General features: G+C 40.2%; 1 protein-coding gene across 4 annotated transcripts in view; it reads right to left on the bottom strand.

The window, feature by feature from the left end:
* The window catches only part of Tenm4 (teneurin transmembrane protein 4), a 2,974,939-nt gene that overhangs the window by 1,416,602 nt on the left and 1,541,134 nt on the right, over positions 1-17,203 (bottom strand). The gene's annotated exons all lie outside the window — the stretch shown is intronic.

The raw sequence follows: 17,203 nt of genomic DNA, 5'->3' as shown, positions 1-17,203 counted from the left end.
AAATCCCAGTTCTGGGAGAGGACAGCGCAGAAAGTATAATGCTTGTTCGTCTGACCACAGATTTGCTTTTCCCAGTGTCATCAAGTACAGAGTCATTGCTAATTTAACATTTCTGAACATTTGGAAGGCTGTTTAATGACAGAGGCAATATTTCCTACACCAGTCCCTTTCTGCCGTCTAAAATGGACAGTCAGAATGGCATAGATGTTAACACATTGGTAACCAGATAATTTCCCTCCATGTTTCGAGGTACACATATAAAGTCAGCTAGAAGACAAGACCGAGCAACGTACTCTGCAAAGTTGGACTTGAGAGTACAAATGTGCTTCTTCGTGCTGTTTTCACTGGGGGGTTTATGTGCCTGGTAAAATCCTAAATGGCTATGTGATAAATTGACCATGAGATAAAGCAATTTTCAAGGGAATAGGGAGAGGAAGAACAAAAATGATTAAGAAAATGGGACTAACTGGGTGAGACAAAATTAAAGGAGTTAACTGTGTGTGGCTGAACTTGGCAGAGGCAGAGTAATCAGAACACCAATGCATACATACTTAGGGCCAGTCAGAGGAAGGTTAATTTCAAGGCATAGAAGGTCAAATTTGTTTTATATGATCTGGTAATTATTTGTCACAAAGAACAAAAAAGGCAAGAAGAAAAATTACTGAGTAGATGAAGTTCACAGATTATTTACGTTTACCCTAGTCATATAACTCGAAACAACAACTGCTAAGGATGGACTGGAAGGCACAGTAGCTGCTGCCCTCTGGGTGGCCCTTTGCATGTGCTATGTGGCTTCTAAGAGGGCCCACTTCTTTTATATGGGGATGCAAAAGACTTTTGTTTTCTCTTCCCATACCATGTACTCACTGGCTTCTTCCTTTGGTCACATTCTTGCTTCAGTTTCTTGATCAAGCTTAGATAGTCATTTGTGTGTGTGTGTGTGTGTGTGTGTGTGCGCGCGCGCGCGCGCGTGCTTTATAACTCAGTAATCCCTTCCCTAAGAATAGCATCCATGAGTATCAACATCATTATCTTCAGGACCACTCCAGGTCCTTGCTAATTCCTTTCACTTGTTTGTTTCCTATAATTCTGTTGATTTTTGTTGGTGTTCACTTCTTTTCTCTTCATTTATTTGATTTTTTTTCCCTTCTCCCAGCCTCAGTTGTAAGGTGACTTTCAGAAGGTGGATTTTCTCTTTTAAATTATTTCATGCTCTATAGTAGCTTTCAGCTAATTTTCATTGTATATAGATTCCTATTTGAACGATCCTGGCTTCTCTTTCAGGTTTTAAACTCCACAGGTAGAGGTCTGCTCAGTGATTTTCCCAGCACACAGTAGATGCTGCCTAATGATTTGTTGAATGAATAAGGATCAACAAAACAGAAGAATAAGAGGTAGGAGCCTCTTGGTTCGATCGGTCCTGAATATTTGAAAGAATCCTATGCCATGGATAGCTTCCCCACATGCCAAGAAGACTGGCCCCAGTTATAGCCTTTGGGACGAAGGAAGTGTTGGAATTTGAAGAACGATAAAAAAGGCTAAAAAATGAATGTGAAAAGAACAGGCTGCATGTGTGTTTGAAACTGTCAAAGATTAAATTAGTTAATAAATAAGTAAAAACTAAAAAATCCCTTACAGGGATGGAGACCAAGAGAAATGGTTTCAAAGAGTAAGCAGTGTCTGAGATTTTGTGAAATATTTTATCTCAAAACTCTGCCATGTTTGGGAAAATTCATGAGTAAATGTCTCTTACTAGGAGGCCAACAGGCTGCACAGATTTGCATAATTATTTCAAATATCTAAAGAATTCTGTTGAATAAATAAGTGATCTCTCTTCTGGAGCATTTAATCTGCTTAGCCAAATTAACATTTTCCCCAACACTTCTAAAAACAAAAATAAGACCTAAAAGAAAGAAACAAGTTTTTAGAAAAGTGAAAAGTTAGACAGGAGGAAATATGGAGTTAACCTTGACACTGAGGAATGACATGGGTGTAGGACAGGTTGACATTCAACCAATTTTAGAAAAGGAATAATTTTGAGTGGTCAACACTAAATGAAGTTGAATTTCATCAAAATGTAAGTCCAGGGGCCGGGTATGGTACTGCACACCTTTTAAACCCAGGAGCCAGGAGGGAGACAGAAGCATTTGGATCTCTGTTCCTTCCAGTCTAGCCTCATTTACATATTAAATTCCAGAGCTACCAGGGCTTCCAGTAGAGATCCATTTTAGTAAAACAAACAAACAAACAAACAAAAAACAAACAAACAAATTAGGTTCATTTAGAAAAGAAAATTTTCTAGATTCTTACTGCAGTTGATTACGTGGGAACCTCAGGAACTGTCTGGGGATGTTTAAGAATCAGTAGTTAGTGGAAGATGCTGTACATAGCTATGAGAGGCACTTAGCCGCCCCTGAACCTTATGCAACAGCTAGAGGTATGTGTGGAGCAGTGGGATTCTTTGATCTTGTGTTCAAGCCTTCAGTCTCTTTCAATGAGCAGTTACAGCAAACTTTTTAAAAAATTTTTTGAACTTTTTTTAATTGGATTTTTTTTTAAATTTACATTTCAAATGTTATCCTCTTTCCCGGTTTCCAATTCATAAATTCCTTATCCCATTCCCCTCCCCCTTCTTCAATAAGGGTGTTCCCTCACCCATCCAATCACCCCCTCCCAGCTCCCTGCCCTGACATTTCCCTACACTGGGGGGACTTGACAGGACAGCAAACTTTTTTTCTAATGGCATGAGAACTCCTATCCATAGAAATTGAGTAGGATCTCATCATCTCCCACATTTCTCTTCCTTATTGTTCTCCAATGGTACTAACCCTTAGATCAGAACTAAAGGTCCTTTCCCCACGGATTTCCAGATCTCTATCTTTAGACACATTCGGAGCCTTTTCAGGTATCTTGTCCCCACAATTCCTTTCTGATAAACTCACCTCTGCACTAAATTAGATAACGCCACATGAAAAATAATATAGCAACTGTGAGGCTTAATCTTGATAGGGAGCCTGATGGCCTTTAGAATCACCATGGAAACAAGGCTCTTGGCATATTTGTGGGAGTGTGTCTGTATTAGATTATTTGGAGTAGGAAGACCCACTCTCAATGTGGGTGGGTGCCCTTCTGTGGTCTGGAATCCTGACTGAACATGAAAAACATTAGCTGGGCTGTGGCCCCGTCTCTTTCCTTGCTGAGAACGCAGTAAGACCAGCTACTTTAAGTTCCTCACTGTTTTTGACTACCTCACAATCATGGATTTGAATTGTGAACCAAACAAAATCCTGCATACTTGATTAGTGTTTTTCAGGTATTTTGTCCCAAGCATAGGTAAAGTCACTAGTAGATACAGTCTACTTATCTTCCAACATCAGCCTCTGACTCAGGCTATTTCTCTCTATACCGAGTAGACTACTGTAGAAGGAGCAAATTGGTGAACATGGAATTAAGCTGAATTTACAAATCAATGTAACTCAGTATATTGAAAATATATTATCAGATTTTATTTATTAGTTTTCTTACACATTCCAATAAAGGGTTGAGACTCAGTAAATGCCTAAGGGTATTTCTGAGAACCAAATAGGGTCACACTCTGAAAAGAAGAAGCATCAGTATACAATATGATGGGCCTTTATGTTAGGGCAGATAATAAAACAGATTCTGATTGTTTTGGTAGCCAACAGGATACATAGCATGCTAGATAATCCTTTACAACCTAGTAAAATATAGGAGAGCAGTTCTTCATAATTTTCTTCATATAAAGTGTAATTAAAAACTTATCTTTAAAAATGTATACAGAACATTCAGAAGTTAGAACAATGTATAAGGTTTTCGGTATATTTTATCACAAATAAGTACATGGTCTTTACTTTGATCTCTGCCTGGTAATTGTTAAAGATCAGTTTATCTAGAACTAAGCCTACACAGAGATAAAGACACGCAATTTGATGACAATGGGATACTTAGACGTATTCCCATAGCTTTCTCCCTTCTTTCTCCTTCTCTGTTCTATTGTCTTTCTTTTACTTTTCATTTGGGTTTTTCATATAGATGATTAGGGAGTCATTCAATATCGGTATGCTTATTCATTGGTCTACTGAATGACTTATAAAGCTCATCCAATAAGCTACCCTCCATTCTCATAACTTTCTACTCATTTGATTTACAGTTATTGGTAACAATTAGGCACAGTAATACCTAGTTGATTGTTTATAGTTTACAGAATACCTTACTATACATTATTGAATGTGATCCTTACGAGAACAATAAATAACCGCTATTACTCCGTCCATTTTTCATAAGGAGCACTGACACGATGTAAAATGAGGAGCAGATAGGGGAGTCCACTCTGCATGCATAATGTACACGCTGACCAGAAGGGGCTGGAGATGGTTGTGACCACACTTCCCATCCCTTCCCAGAATAATCCATTTTGAAATCTCAGCGCCATCTAGTGGTTATTTCAAACACACCTTGGCCCTTGGAGAGTGCAAGCAACATCTTGTGCCCTTCTGACTTGCCTCCGTTGAGAGTTTCCTGCTGGTTGACAGAGACTTTCAAACAGAAAATGCACCACATCTACCCAGTCAAAGCTATTGGTCCTGATAAATTATTGGATCCTAACCAGTGGTTCTCTAGCAGTTTAATGCTTAAGAAAGGTGGCAGTGTAACCTGAAGAGGTTAAGCATGCTTCAGAAGGACCATTGCCACAATAGTAATAAAAGTATACGAGACATGCCTTTTCTAGATAGTCTTCAAGAACAAGCTCACTGAAGAATTGCACAATAAGATAGATAAAGGCTGATGTGAACACGCATAATTTAATGGTTAGAAGTTTACTACTGTGCCTTATTCTATGGCTGTACATACAATGCTCACATGTGATGCATGTTTCTTTTTCTTTCTCTTCTCCCTCTTCCTCCTCTTCTTTGGTTTGTGTCTTTGATTTTCTTGAGATTATAGCATCCCTCCCCACCCCCCACACACTTGTTCACTGAAGTCAACACTGGGACGTTTTTGCTATCTTTGCTATTATCATTTGGACCTGGAACGTTACCTAAATGTGTTAAAAGCTTGGTCCACCTACTTCTGATATTGGGATGGGGTTGAGCTCCTAAGATGTGAGGTCCTAGTGAGAGTCTTCCAGAAATTGGGGCAGACCTTTCAAGGAACACTAGAACACACTCCCAAACGCATGCACACAGACTTGTCTTACTTGACATTGACCACGATGGGAAGGCTTTCTTCTACCACAGGTTTCTGTCATAATATATTACCACAGGCCCAAAGTAACAGAACAGGAAGCCTGAAGACCCATGAGCCCAAGTAACTCTTTTATCTTCATATGTTGAATTGTCACAACTATTTTCTATAGTAGCAGAAACCTGACGAATACAATACCCTTTAAGCTTCACTACAAAGTATGAGGTTTGTTCTTATTGTTTTTATTCACATCTTACTGTACCTCTTATTACTTTAAAAGACAATCATTTATTTTAATACATTAGGGTGTTTTGCTTGAGTGTATTTCTATGTACTATGCATGTGCCTAGTATCTATGGAAGCCAGAAGAGGGTGCTGGATTTCTTACAGCTGGGGACACAGATGACTGTGAACTGCCATATGCGTATAGGGAATCAAACTAAATCCTCTGAGAGCTCCTCGCCACTGAGCCCTATTTCCAGCCTCATGTGATGTCATTTCTTAGCATTTTTCTAAGGACACTTCTTATCCCCTTTCTTGGAGCAAGTCATTTAAAATTGATACGTACTGGCTTTATATACATTCTTTTTTTTCCTCTACTAATTAAATGGCTTTAGGCTACCTTAAGTCTTACTAATTTCTTTCTGAAAAAGAAGTCCTGTGTCTGCCCTAGCTGTGCTGACTTTTGTGATTCCTAGACACTTGATACTGGTTCTAATTGCCAAATATCACAGTGCAAAATTTAGGAACTTTTTTTTAGAGTAGAGTTATCAATGAGTGGAGAACTCTTCAATGCTGAGGATGCTGTACACTGCATTGTGCCATCCTGCTGTGCAGACCCCAGTAGAGAATAGCCCCTGACTTAGTGAACTTTCCCCTGCTTTGATCTGATGTTTAGTTGTCAAATACTTCCATTTTCCCAGTGAAAATGTGGAATTTCCATAATATGCATCTTTCTCTCTCCCCTGTCTTACCGAGCAACATGTTGTATCAGGGTTTGGAAAATTAGGTGAACACATTAGTCATGTCTAACAAAGGAGTATAGAGACAGCTAACTAAGATCGGCCATACCTGTCTTGTAAAATGTGCAGCTCAGCCACCTGCAAAACACAGTAGCTGCTGATGTCTGTAGCAGGCAGTTAGCTGGAAAAAGGAATAGAATCACAGAGCACTATGAAATTGAAAGCACAGGAAACTACAGAATGAAAACAAAAACACATCAAGCAGCTATGGTGCAAGCCCCAAATAAAGAAAATCCCGGAACAGCTTTTAAAGAGTCAGAGACAATGAGACAAGTCTCATCTCTGTCTAGAGGAGTGACAGAGATGGATGGCTTCTTCTGACTGGCAGAGATAAGCAGACATGATCCTGAATACATTCTTGGTGATGTGTTCCCTTCCTGGGCTTAATCAGAAAGTATCAGGGAAGCTTTTAAAATGAATGCCACTGAGAAAATGTATCGTGAGATGGTAGTCCCAGGGCTTTTCCAGCCTCAAATCACCTCTTTCCTGCCAGTCTGCCCATTCTATGTCTTCTGTCTTTCCCCCAACCTCAGTTCTAAAAGCACACAAAACATTACAACAAATAAAATAAAAACTAACCTAGAGAACACATGTCTGAATCCACGGGGCAAGAGACAGGCTTGGGCATTTGAACTTGGCTTCTTTCCCAGATCTCTCTAATCCTTGTGTCTGTAGCACAGTAGGTCCTAACGAAAGCTGAGTTGGTTTTCAGAATAGACCCAACCCTGGACAGCTCCAGTTAAAACTGATGGACAGGATCAGTTCACTCCATCAGTCATCACTCTTTAGATTGCAGGATTGTGGACCACAGAAATGAAAAGGAATATGCAAACAGAGGAGTGTGCCCTGTCCACATCTGTGACATCATTGCCTCTCTTGAAAACCAGATGAAAGCCGGCAGAGAGGACATGGCTGGAACCGATGGGGTATGCTTCGCTAAGTTGAATTCAGGAGCAAAGTCTCATCCCCATTTGAGAGATTAAGACAATTACTCAAATGGCTGTTTTGCTTTAAAGAACCCAACTTGGAATTCTCAAGAGTTCAAGATAGTCCATTTGGGATACTTCTGGTTAGCTGAAAACCCTGTAGTTAGGGAGATGATAGACTAGTTCCACTCATTCCTCAGGCAGAGACATGGTGCTGGTCTCCCTTTCTCTACTGTTCCACACAGTTCTCTGTGGCTGGAGAGAGTCCTAGATGGGTCAGGTGTTCATTCATGTCTCTCACTTCGGGTTTGAGTTTTTACAGGATTATTGTTACATAGAATAATTTCATCCAAGCCCATAGGAGAGATCAGTGGAAGAACACTTGCCTAGGATGAGCCAGGATAGAAGCACACAGTCACACAACACACACACACACACACACACACACACACACACACACACCACATTCATAACAAAATGATCAAATGACCAATTCTAACTCTGAGACTGTGTTAAAACAATGAGATTATAAGGAAAAGGTGGACAAAATATTTTCTTTCAAGATAAATGCATCTAAGAGCCAGCACAGAGTGGTATAGAAGGAGGTTGGAGAAGTTGCCTAGTACAGGTTTGAGAACAGATTTCCAGAGAGAAATGAAATAAGGTGGCAAGTCACAGATCCTCTCTGTCACCAGACTTCCACTTTTGCCTTCATTCCCTGTCTGCTGGCATCATCCCTCCATGTCATCCTCTCTCCTAACATTAATTATGTGTCCATGTGTACACATGTATTTTATTGACAGATTTGATCGATGAGGCAACTAAGCCTCACTGACCTTCAGTGACTTGCTTATAACAATATTGAGGCCAGGGCTCGGGGCCAGAACATCTGATAGTAAATAAAGTCGTCTCCAGCACAACCGTCTATAGGCTATGTATTTGTTTGCATTTCATTTTCTTCTCGGAAATGATTGTCTGACCCTCAGCAATCTGAAGGTCAATATTGCTAACTGCACAGAAGAAAGCGGCTCCATCCTGAAAATGTCACAAGCTGTGGGAGAGTGCTGATTCTAGGAGTCTTGTGTGGCTGGAAAATAAATCTCCCAACAATCGTTACAATGTACTGGCTCTAGTATGTTTTCTACTGGTAGAGTGGAAGCTACTTCATTGCTCCATGGCCCAACATCTACGGCATGCTAGAGACATCAAGGCCCTAGGACTATGCCACCTCCTCTACCCTGTATGGCTGTTCAGCTATCTGCCCCGACTTTTCCTTTGCCTCCTGAAGGGCTAGCTATTGCCCCACAGCCACAGTCCATTCCATATCATACCCTAGGAGATATTTCTACATCTTTCTAGGTCTTCCAGATTGAATGATATTTTTCTGTGTTAATTTTGCATGCCCAATGAGCAGGACTGTGTTGACACACAGGGCATGATGGTATATGGATGGTTTTCTATGGAAAAAAAAGATATATCTTAAAGCAAAATTACAACATGAATGCACATTTAACTTTTTAAATTCCACTAATATTAGTACATTTTAATCTAAATGGGGACTTCATGGACAAAGTTTAAAATCTCTTTGCCCTGTGACTGAGAGTCACATAATTCTTTTCTCTGAGTTGCACTGTGACTTGGCTTTTCCCTCATGTTTGCTTTTAACCTTGAAGCATCTCTCCTATTTCTTCTTCTGATACTGAAATGTGCCAATTCTGTTAAATTCTGCCAACTACTGATAGTTTTCCTGTTCATCTTTAAGAGCCAAACAGGTATTTTGGATGGACATGTGAGTACACTCAGATAACAAATCCAGTTTACTTCTCCTTTCCAGACAAGACCTCTGCCTGACACTCTCACAGAAAAGGAGTCACTCAGGAAAGCTAGACACTCACAGGCGTTCTTGTCACTTCACTGTTAGTTGGACTAGCCCAGCACCACTACACTCAGGTTCATTCTTGGTGGATAGAAGTCTGAGCTTGAGGACAAAGGAGTGATCCTGGTGCTACCACGTCTATCCCCAGTGCTTAGTGAAAAGCCAAGCCAAAGACAGAAATACACACACACACACACACACACACACACACACACACACACACACATATATATATCACATACATACATACATACATACATACATACATACATACACACACACATAAGCACACACACATGCTTTTAACCATATGCATGTTTCCAAGCTACTCAAGAGGTTATTTATCCCTCCCTTCCTCTCTCTTCCATTTGTGTCTCTCCCATGTTCAACAACAACAACAACATCAACAACAAAACTAAACCATATATATATATATATATATATATATATACATGTAAAATCAATAATCTCCTAGAAAATATATGATTTTACAGTAGTCATATTTAGCACTTCTCTTCTTTCCTTATATTCTACCCTGGAATGTAAAAACAACAGATCTTTACTCAATATTAGTCTATTAGGAACTAGGGTTTATAAAAACGAAAAATTCTATCTGGGCCCTGTGTCACTTCAAGTCTATGTGGTGAAACAGGCATTTATATGGACTCAAGGTTCTTTGACTGGTATAGATAGGATACTAGAGTAAAGAAAAATGGAGTCATGAAGACCAGTGGTGGTGTTCTTGTAGAAGCTGTCATAAGAGAACAGACAGTCTGAGAAAATGTTACTTAATGAGAAACACCATGAGATCTGGTCCAGAGTAAGTTCTAGGACAGGAGTAAGCAAGTGAGCAAAATGCAGAAATGAGTTTCTTGATCAGATAGTAGTGTCGATGGCAATCCATCAAGTAAAGATGGACCCAAGAGAGGAAGGTGGGTGGGGAGAATCATGTTGAGTTGATGAAGTTAGGCTTGGATCTATGAGATTGGAAGTACATGAAACTCAATTGGAGCTCTCCAGCAGGCTGTGGAGAGTGTTTGATTCCAGGAAGCCCAGTGCCTGGACTTCAAAAGGCACCTATAGGTAATGAACCTATACTACAGAAATAGTCCCAGTTAGATCACATGACTTTTATCTTCTGTACCACATGTACAGAAATAGTCATGTACATGAATAATGTGTTCCTGGGTATGGATATGATTAACCATTTTATCTAGACAATCTGAAGCTTGGGGAGTCCATGCAAACAAGCACATCATTTCTCCAACCTTGAAGGAAATAGAAGTACATCAAAATGCAAAGGAGCAGAACAAAACAGGAACACAAGTGTAAGGGTGAGACTCTGCACTTCCTGGCCAACCCTTCACATACAGAGTCATACCTGGGTCTCCTTCACTTCGTTCTTCTCCAACATATACTCCATAAAAGTTGCTCTTTTTTCTATAATATGGTTTCTGTACTTGGCATAGGCACACAACTTGTGAGCTTCTATGATTTAGCATTTTGGATATCTCAGAAATAATATATAAGAATAACAACATGTACATAATACCTACTTGTCATTAAATACAGTCACAGAGGGTAAATAGAATTCCAAGGGATCCTATAAGACAGAGACAACATTCAACATTGTCCCCAAAATAAGTATTGGCTCACTGATAGAACATTGAAGCACAGGTGTCCATTATTGGATTCATAAGAGTTCTTTGTTTGAAGACATCTTGAAATTTGCAGGCAAATGGATAGAACTTTCAACCATAAAGTTATCCCGAAGTGCGGGGATTGGGGATAGAGAAGAGAACATGGGAACAGTCAACCAATAATGACCCAACTTGAGACCCACCCCATGAGCAAACACCAATTCCTGACACTATTAATGATACTCTGTTATGCTTCCAGTGAGGAGTCTACATGGTTATCATCTGAGAGGCTCCACCCACCAGCTAGCTCAGACAGATGTAGACACCCACAGCTAAACAGTGGATGGAACTTGAAAACTTTTATGAAAGAATAGAAGGAAGGATTCCAGCTTCTAGGGGATAGGAACTCCACCGGCAGACCAATAGAATCAACTAATTTGGACCCTTGAGACTGTCAGAGACTGTACCACTAATGAAGGAACATACATGGGACTGGACTTAGGCCTCCCCACACACATGTAGCAGATGTACAGCTTAGGCTTCATGTGGTTCCCGAACAATTGGAGCAGGCGCTATCCCAAAAGCTGTTGCCTGTCTATGGGATATGCTCTTCTAGCTGGGTTGCATTGTCTGTCTTCAGTGGTAGAGGAAGTGTCTAGCCTCACAGAGACTTGAAATGCCAGGAGTCCCCCACCTGCTCAGAGGAGAAGAGGATGGGGGGGGGAGGACATGTTGGAGAACGATTGGGAAGGGGGCAGTGAGAGGGATGTAAAGTAAATACATTTAAAAATTCCTTTGTTTTGCTTGGTTTTCTTATCGAATATTAGCTATATAGCCCAGATTGAACTACAACTCTCTATATAGCCTGGGATGGCCTTGAACCTGTGCTGTTCTTGCCTCAGTCTCTTGAGTCCTGGGATTATAGACATGCACATGCACACACTGGATCATGGGATTCTTTCTCACTTTGTTGTCCAAACTGACCTTGAGCTCCTAGCTTTCCAACAATCCCCCTGTGCCTGCCTCCTGAGTACTTAATACTCTAGTGCATACCAAGTGAATGAAAAAAGGAAGTAGAAAGGAACAACATGACTGCTCCTACAGCCATGATGTTAAATAGGCACCTCAGCCATTTGTCCCAGGGTTTCAGACTCAATACCAAGGTGCCTGGCCAGATGGTTATTTTGCTGGACTCTCTTATTGTTTCCTTATAGGCAATGTGTTTACCCCTATGCTCACCATGCATGGCTGTGAATAGATGTTCAGTGATTATTGCTGGCCTGGCAACAAGAGCCAGAATGTTTTGCCTTTAAGATCCACATTGCTGTAGAAGAGATGATGAGTTGGGAGAGGACAGAGAGAGGCAGGATGAGTCTCATCCTACCAGTGATGGGACTCATTAATAGAAATTGGCTGCTCCAAGGGCATCTTCCCTCTACAAGTGTGTGGTCCTGCATCTCTCATGCTTTCTCACCCAGCCATGGAATAGAGTTTGTTCCCTCCACAGTGTTCTTCCACAATTTAATGATCTACCTCAGGATCCAGCCTCTCTTCTTCCAATGCCCCTTTGCCCTCTGTACCTTCTCCTTTGTTCTCCTGGTCACAATTGATATAACATGATTAGAGAGCTGGTTGACTCCTTCATTCCCAGAACGCAGAGGTTATTTCTCTAATTGCAGTGGGCTCTTTCAACTTCTTGCTTATTTTTAATTATGAATGCCGGAAGCTGGCCTGTCACAGGATGACTTTCATTTCTGAAGAAAGAAACAAGCTTGAGAAACTGGGGAGTAATCAGAATCCTATTTTCATGCAAATTGCCCCATGACAAAGAACACCAAAGAAACACAAAAGAGACTCTTTGCTACATTTCCAATGGGTGACATTGCCCTTTGCAAATGTCCAGATCCAATTCTGAAGAGATTTACATAAAATTGCCTCATTATACAATAGTTATGGGCTCTGTAAACATATCAGAAACTCAAACCTTTGCCTGTGTTTATGATTCACTTCTGATATTTGATTGGCAGGATGAGCTTTAAGCAATAATTTTAGTTTTAAAACAATTCTGCCTCAGAGTATCAACTCTTCAGCTTTCTGGCAGGGACAATATCCTTCCTCGGAAGAATTCCTGTAGCAACAGTTTGTGGGAGAGACTCCTCTATTCACGTAGTCTCTGTGATTGCTACAGGTAGACATAGATCTTGTATTTCTTAGATTCCTAGTATTATCATTGAATACCACAAACTATCTAATGAGCTATTTGAAAGTATTATTAAATATAATTACACTACTATCATTTTTATAAACCAATCTTTAATTACTATAACCTTACCAAGTCTCTAAGTGTATCCCACCCAACTTCTCATTACTGGACTCTCATTAGTCTTTGGGATTTCCTAAGACAGGTGAATTCATCTTCCTAGGTGGGGCTGACTAAGGCTCCCTGTTTTCTCTGGCATTCTCACGGTCTATGAGTTGGTGTTGTGTTTTTAAAAAGACCAGGGCAGGTTTTGTAGAGAACAGTATGGTGAGGTGGGAGAGGGTACCTCAGCAAGCCCAACTGAAGCACCCCCGCTCCAGGCACCAGCCATATTACTGATACAGTGTAGAAAAGAGTTTATTTAGAACAGGGGAGTTGAGAAGGGAGGAGGTGGGGGGGAAGAGGAGGAAGAGAAGGAGGAGGAAGAACAAGAACAAGAACAAGAACAAGAACAAGAACAAGAACAAGAACAAGAACAAGAACAAGAACAAGAACAAGAACAAGAACAAGAACAAGAAAAACAAGGGGAAGAAGGAGAAGCAGCTGAGCAGGCCAGAAACACATGGAGAGAGGGGGAAGGGAGAAAGGCAGAGAGGGAAAAGGGGGTGGGGAAGAGAAAAGAGGCTGAGAGGAAGAAAGCACCTTGTGTAGCAAGCCAGCAACTGTTGGGTGGAGCCTAGGAGGAATGCTAACTGGAGGCATGGGTATTAAAGGTGAATGGCACTTCACAACCAGAGACTCCCAGAGCTAGGGACTTTGCTGGTGCTTTCTCCACCATCTTTTGAATCTGAAGTGACTGTTTTGTTTATTTGTTTTAAGTATGACACAGTCTTTTTTTTAGAAATAAAACAGAGGCTCTGAGAGTTAGATAATTTACACATTCCCATGTGTGTTTGGTTCACTAAGAGCAAAGAGTGAGAAGGGAGTTGACTGTAAGCAGATTCTAGAGAGTATGCCTATAGACAAGCAGCAGAGCCTCATGCAAGGCAAGCAGCCTATTAAAATCTTTATCCGGCCATCTTTCACTAAAATCCACCCACTGAACTCAATCCCACAAGAAACATGCTTTCGTTTATTGGGATGTACCCCCAACTCTAAACTTCACAGCAGAGATGAGCGAGCTAGAATCTCATTCACAAATCCTGGTCCATCTCTGCTTAAGGATGCTGCCTAACACATATGGTTTCCTGCTTTCCAGTTTTCCTCATGGCTGGATATAGTGATCCTTCCTTGATTTATGGAAGGTACTCAAAGAAATGCAGAGCCAGATAGCTGATGTCTGTGGCTGTCCACAGAGTGGTAAGGGCCCAATAGGTACAAGGTAAGGTGGGAACCACAAAAATTTACCACGGCCAGTTTACCAAGAGCAGAAGAAAAATTTAAACCCAAGTTTATCTGGCTCCAAAGTATATACAATGTATAGATAAGATAGGGCTAAAAGTCTCATTGGACCTGAATGCACTATATTGAGGATCTCTATTAATAAAATACTAGATTGCTAGATATGTGATATATGGTCTGTGGTCACAGTCAGATAAATATGCTTTTTCCACTAATGCTGCATCTCATTGAAGTTGGTATGGTATTTTAGTACAAGGCTCAAAATATACAGTGTTCTCTACCACCAAAGTGTAGCCAGGGCTATTGCTTGGCTATACCCACTCATATCAACTTGAAAAGAGGATATCCCTTAATTATCGTCTTCCTTTGCAAGGAGTGATCCAAGAAGAGATCTTCTGAGCATCATCTAAGTGTCACTGGAAGAAACATAGTCCCATCTTCAATGCATAGAGTTCTTTTTCTTCTATGCATCTATCAGGACCAATGACAACAGAATCTTCTCCTATGTACCATGACCACCCATGTCCATCACTGTGTACAGATTTCTGTCTTATGCAGGTGAAGGCAGGCACAAGATAAGGCAAGGCCTGTTTGTTTGCTTGTTTATTTGTTTGTATACAGAGTTTTTCTGAATCACATATGGAATTTCACCCACAATTCAGAACTAAGGCAGAAAAAATAAAAGTCTGTAGAACCAGGCACAGTATATAACAGATGTATATTATAAAAGTTGCTAGTGAGTATAGGTCTGAAGCTCCAGGTACAGAGCTTAACAGATGGATGGTATAAAAATGTAATGCACTAATAAGTCTTATAGGATAATCATATTCTCTCAAACATGGGTTCCGTGGAAATTTTGGGTTAAAATCCTGGTTTGGCAAGCTGCCTGCTTCTTATTAGCAGGTATTAATAGAAGTGTGAGTCAATTGTTCTTATAGTTAGAAGGAGAAAATACAGATTTTTCCTGAGTCACGCTGGAAATTCTGCCTGCAATTCACAACTAGCACAGGGAAAAATAGAAGTCTGTAGCACGAGGCAGAGTGCATAACAGGAGTGTGTTATTGAAGTTGTTAGTGAGTGGAGGTCTGATGCTCCAGGTAGAGAGCTTAAAAGATAGATGGTATATTTTGGTCTGCAGAAGGCTCATATTCTTTCTAACATGGGCTCAATGGGAATTTTGGGTTGATTTCCTGGCATGACAGATTAAAGAAGCCTAAAACAGACTCATACAGTATTGTACAGTTCACTTCATTTATTTTGAATTGTTATAATTTTCAAAATGGGTGTGATTTTGGGTTTTGCGGTAATATTTCTCTGGGAGAGAATAGAAGATAGAAGCTTTTTCTGGTTGCTGACTAAAGTTTATACTGATCTGGGAAAAAGGCTTCATCTTTGCATATTTAGAGAAGATGATTAGGCTCTGGACACCTTCCAGAGCTATATGGATCAGATTTGATAGAGGGAGACCTCCTGAAGAACTAGATTCAAGAAAATAAAACAAACAACCCCCCCAAATTTCATCTTAACCAGTCTGTACACCCTACACAGACTGATACAATTCATACAGATATCTTGATGATACTAAAATTTTGTTTCGAGATTTATAGATTACAGAATGTACAGCTTTGGTGAGTCTCATTGTCAGACATGCTGAATGGGCCTGCTTGAACTCCTGATCTCAGGGACTTTAAGCTGGATCCAGTCAGGACAGACATAAGAGACTACAATAATTGTTGGGTGACCTTCTTAAGGCCAAACAACTCCCTCATTTGCCCTACCCCCTTCAATATATCTCAACGCCCATATTCAGACTGACGATGTTATAAAGAGTCATTGACACAATGTCCTGGACTTGGGGGGCTGAGGGTGGTTGTTCTGAGACTTTCTGGGGAATTTAGAAATGGTCATAATTTAAAAGGGAGAAATTAGCTAGACTTGATTGTGCAGCCACAGTCTCATTTGGTAGAAATCCTTATATTTGTTACTAAATTGAAGTTACAATCTCTCACATTGGTACAGAACTTATTTGACACAAAATTTAAAATTTTCATTGGTACACATTTCTTATTGACATAAAATTGAAGTTAATATTGTTACTCTCATATAGGCATTGTGCCTATACAACACATTTAAGAATGCAAGGCTTAGACCCAGTCCTATAACTTCTATTATTACTGAGCTGAGATGATTAAACATATGAGTTTGGGCCAGATACCAAATTAATATCTCTGAGTTTACTTTTAGCATGTTTTCTTAAGCTAAGTTAGATAACAGGATATACTATTTAATTGACAAAAGTGATGGACTGTGTAATAGGTATTTTATTCTTTATAATTACAGAATGGTAATATTTGCGCTCAGTTTACATTTGAGAGAAAAGTTCTGTTTTTAATTAGACAGAAAGGGTCAAATGTTGCCTTTATGTAGGTGAAGGCAGGCACAAGACAAGGCAAGGCCCATGATTGGGCAGCAAAAAAGTAAGATGTGCACAGAGTTTTGAAAAAAGGAGGGAGGGAAGAGAAAGAGGAAGAAGAGCCAAGATGGAGGCAGAGAAGGATGAGCCAGATCCTTGTGGTCTTAAATTGCCACACGTCGTTATGAATATTTCATAAAGAATGGATTTTTATAGGAAAATTTGTTTTATCTAGATGGGCAGTTTATATCATTATTAACTGGTTTAGAGTTTATTGTGTGGATGGTTATGGAGTGAAAACTTAAGATATAAATCTGAGTGATAAATTCTAAGCTTACTGAGGTTTGATTTTAATGAATTACTGGGAGTTGTGACTATAACCACCGTGGACGGATGCTCATAATGCGAGCAGAGTCTGCAGCACGAGAACCAGGAGATAGGTGGTTTCTGCCTTGGGAACTTGATGGAAGGTGAGATTGCTGCCAGGCTCAGAGCGTAGCCAGTGGCAACATGGGATGGA

Source organism: Rattus norvegicus, chromosome 1 (genome assembly GCF_036323735.1).
Source record: "Rattus norvegicus strain BN/NHsdMcwi chromosome 1, GRCr8, whole genome shotgun sequence".
NCBI classification, from domain to species: domain Eukaryota; kingdom Metazoa; phylum Chordata; class Mammalia; order Rodentia; family Muridae; genus Rattus; species Rattus norvegicus.
Note: the sequence above shows the minus strand (reverse complement) of the source record. Positions and strands in the feature narration are given on the sequence as shown.